The following is a 5,000-nucleotide window of genomic DNA, read 5'->3' on the forward strand; positions in this document are numbered from 1 at the left end:
AACAATAATAGTGATGATAACGATGATAGTGATTATAATAATAATATTAATAATGATAAGGATAATAACGAAAATTCTACTACTACTAATATGAATAATTAATAACAATAATAGTTTACATGATGTTCGATGGTTAATCATATCTCCTGCGTGTGCCCCCTCATTATGATAAACAAACACGCCATGCCATACTTTATAGCAATACTATATCATACCATACTAGTCACTAAAAATCACTGCACATGTGTGGTAGAACGTTTTTAATGAATGTATTATGTCAGTATTCAGGCAGTTCTGCTATATACTATTGAGATTATAGACCTACAAACACTAAATAAAACATGAGTATGGCATGACGGGACTTCGGTAGCTTGCCAGTATAGTGACTTCGCCATAATTAAGACCATAAAATATATCTGTATTTGCTTCATGCTATATATAATGAATTCCAGACTAGCAAACTCTTTCCACTGTTATCTCTATGGTTATTTAGTCTGTCACCTGGACTATGACCAGCTCCAGGGTCATCTTTACTCCTAAGTGTTTGTCTTTCCTGTCTACGGTGTTTGTTAGGCTAGCAGTTGCCGTTCCGTCTCATCCCATTGGTTTTCGTGTATTCCTGGGGACTAGACTATGCTCCTCCTTTAGGGCTGAAGTGGTCTAACTAATCATCAGGAGTAACATGTTCTGCTTTACATAGTTTCGGAGTTAGTTGTTCAAGAATGTCGTCCGTAATCTTTTATTTTACATGGCTAAACATATAGGATACTTTCATTGATCTGGGAGGGAACAGATCACTTGCAACTGTCATTCAATACCTTTCTTTGGTTATCACTCCGGCCTATTCCTGTTTTGTTGTTGAACTCGTTAACCTGTGTCTGTGTGAATCTATTCATATAGGGCTTGTCTTCTGGTGAATTCACTATCTAGGTTTGCCCTTGTCTATTCCTTTCTAATTCCATGTGTACGTCGGTCTTGTGAGGGCATGCTTTCGTACTCTCCTCTCTGTGAGTAATATGCCCAGATTGCTTCCCGACATAATGTATCCACTTCGAGTACCTTCTACTTCCGTCTGCAGTATGCCGTATGAACCGCCTCTCAATACGAACCATTTCTCTCCCGAACTCATGAGACGTGCACCTGACTCAGGTCCTGAAGAAGCAACGTAGCGACAAGACATAATCATTATTTTCCTGTTCTCCATTCTTCATTTTCCCCCTGTTGTTCCCTTTGTTGTATTGTTTACGGTCTTGCCATGTATTCTCTGGACTGAGGACGACCAGAGCTTGCTTGTTGGGACACACATCTTGGTTATTGCTTCCATGCTTACCTTTATTTCCCGCTGGGCCTTCGCGGGAGAGAGCTCTGGCTAGGCCCTCTGTGTTACTTCAGGAAAACTTTTTGTTGTTGTATTTATTGTGCTCTGTCCTGTTTTCTTTTTCAATGTAACGTTCACGATTTTTTTATTGTAGTGTGTCGAACGACCGGTGGAATGTGTAATGGTTATCGGTATCTTGTTGTCTTCTAATGAATAACAAAATGTGCAATAGTAACAGCTCATCAGTAGCAGTGAATTGAAGTTCACTAAGTAGGCAGATGGTCCATTAGGTAATTTTGCGAATGTTGGTCTATGTTTGGTCACACACGTCTCTTCTTTAACAGGTTCATTCTAATTCATAATCTTCTATTGGCAACGGAATAAGGTGCTTAAATAGGTATTGAAATAATACTTTATATATATGTATAGACACACATTCACAGAAACACACACACACACACACACACACACATACATATATATATATATATATATATATATATATATATATATATATATATATATATATATATATATATATATATATTCTTCTTCTTTTAACGGTAGGTTCTTGTCTGAGCCGCCGTGGTCACAGCATGATACTTAATTGTAGTTTTCATGTTGTGATGCTCTTGAAGTGAGTACGTGGTAGGGTCCCCAGTTCCTTTCCACGGAGAGTGCCGGTGTTACCTTTTAGGTAATCATTCTCTCTATTTTATCCGGGCTTGGGACCAGCACTGACTTGGGCTGGCTCGGCCACCCAGTGGCTAGGTAGTCATTCGAGGTGAAGTCCCCTGCCCAAGGGAACAACGCGCCGGCCGGTGACTCGAACCCTTGAACTCAGATTGCCGTCGTGACAGTCCGACGTTCTAACCATTCGGGCAACGCGGCCTTGACTATCATGGGCTTCCATGATTTTTCTTGGCAATTTAGAGCGGTGGTTTGCCATTGCCTTCCGCTCGATGTTTTTTTTTTTTTTTTTTTTTTTTAATCGAGTCACCATCTCTATTTACCCGGCACTTGACTTGGGCTGGCTTGGCCACCCAGTGGCTAGGTAGGCAATCGAGGTGAAGTTCCTTGCCCAAGGGAACAACGCGCCGGCCGGTGACTCGAACCCTCGAACTCAGATTGCCGTCGTGACAGTCTTGAGTCCGACGCTCTAACCATTCGGCCACCGCGGCCCCATATATATATATATATATATATATATATATATATATATATATATATATATATATATATATATGTTTATATGTGTGTCTCGCTTCATATTTATTGTCTACTTTCAGAGAGTATTAATTGAGGCAACTTCAGAAACAAAAGTTCACGCACTATATATATATATATATATATATATATATATAATATATATATATATATGTATATATACATACAGACATATGTACACACACACATATATATACATGTGTATATATATATATATATATATTGATATAGTATATATATATAAAATATGAACCGACTCACAATATATATAAGTTATAATATATAATATATATATATAATTTATATATATATATTATTATATATATATTATATATATATCATATATATATATATCGTGAACTTTTGTTTCTGAAGTTGCCTCAGTTTATACTCTCTGAAAGTAGACAATAAATATGAACCGAGACTCCCCGCAAGAAAAAGTAATAATAATAGTAATAATAATAATAATAATAAGATAATAATAATAACGATGGTTATAATAATGATGATAATAATAATAGTGACAACAACAATAATAATATAAAATAGTGATAATAATGATAAAGATAATAGTGATAACATCAATGATAATCAAAATAGTGATAATAACAAAAACAAATTTAATTGTCATAATAGAAATGATAATAATAAAAAAGATGATAATTATAATGATGGCAATAGGAATAACTATTATAATAATGATGATAGTAATGATAAAATCATAATGATAATAACCGTACTAATAATAATTACAATAATGATGCTAGTAAAAAAATGATAATAATAATAATAATACGATAATTTTAATGGTAATTATGATAACAATGATAATAATAATAATTACGATAATGATAATAGTAATAATCATTATCATCATCATCATAACAGTGATAATAATGGCAATAGAAAAAAAAGATAAAAATAATGATAACAATGATAATGATAGTAATGATAATGATGACAATCATATTAATGATAATAATGATTACAATAATAATAATATTGATGATAATAATAACATTGATAACGATAACATTGATAATGATAATAACGATGATAATAAAATAGCAATAATGATGATAATGATAATAATATAACAACAATAATGATGATAATAATTATTTTAATATTATTGATAACAATAAATGGAAATAGGGGAAATATTATTGGTAATTATGATAACAACAATAATAATGATAATGATAATAGTAAGGATAATAATAATGATGATAATAATAGCAATGATAACAATAATAACGGTAATTAAATACACGAGGAATAAAAATACAAAATCTGACTACTGCTTCTTCGTGAACATTTAAGTAATTCATTAGTGCAGTCAATGTTTCTCAAAAGAATGAAGTAAAAAAAAAGAAGTAAAAAATATTGCACCACTTTCATTGTGCGAGAACAGCGCTTTGGCCTTTATCAAATTTTTAAAATACGCGTTGCCAGCACTCGCCATATTGGGTGTACTTAACTTCGTTTTGCTTGATTTTCTGACCACCTTATTCATATTTTAATTCGTGGATTTATGCGAAAGAGTATGATTGTTCAATAGTTGATATATATATATATATATATATATATATATATATATATATATATATATATATATACACACACAGACACACGCACGCATATATATATATATATATATATATATATATATATATATATATATTTATATATATTATATATATAATATATATATATTATTATATATATATTTTATATATATATATATATATATATATATATATATATATATATATATATATAAGTTGCATGGCAGATGATGATGTATGATATATCGTAATGTTTTCTTCTTCATATTTGAAATCAAAGCCTTAGAAGTGGGAAATGAATCAGGAATTTCCTTGAAAATATATATCATTGGTGAAACAAACACACGCAGAAGTTTAATCTGTTTTCTGTACATCGATCTTTTTTTATCAGTTGTATGTGAACGTGTGCATGTGTGTGGGCGTCTGCATACAACGTCTGCATAAATCATTTAGTAAGTGATGAAAAGCACACAGCAGCGAAAGTACAGTCTAACACACACCGTTATAAGTAGCAAAAACACCGTATCGTGTTATATCCTAAATAAAAGATGATGTTACAATTTCAGCCGAATTATCGTCCTCACGTACAAGGCATGATAACAGAGAGAAAAAGGTTTCTTTATTTAATTGCAGAAGGGGAAGGAGGGGAAGGAAGGGAGGGAGGAAGGAAGGAAGGGAGGGAGGAAGAAGGAGAGGAAGGGAAGGGGAGGGAGAGTGCAATATTTGTTATTTGGTGGGAGTGAACACAAGGCTATCGTGAATGTACGTGGCGAAATAGTGTATAAAACTACTCTTCATTAGGACAGGATCAGGTTCATTTGTCTTTGCATTTGAATTGCATTTAAATACATTTTCAAAGTATTTTGTATTTGCATTTTGACACCGAG

This window comes from Penaeus monodon, chromosome 39 (assembly GCF_015228065.2).
Source record: "Penaeus monodon isolate SGIC_2016 chromosome 39, NSTDA_Pmon_1, whole genome shotgun sequence".
Taxonomy (NCBI): Eukaryota; Metazoa; Arthropoda; class Malacostraca; order Decapoda; family Penaeidae; genus Penaeus; species Penaeus monodon.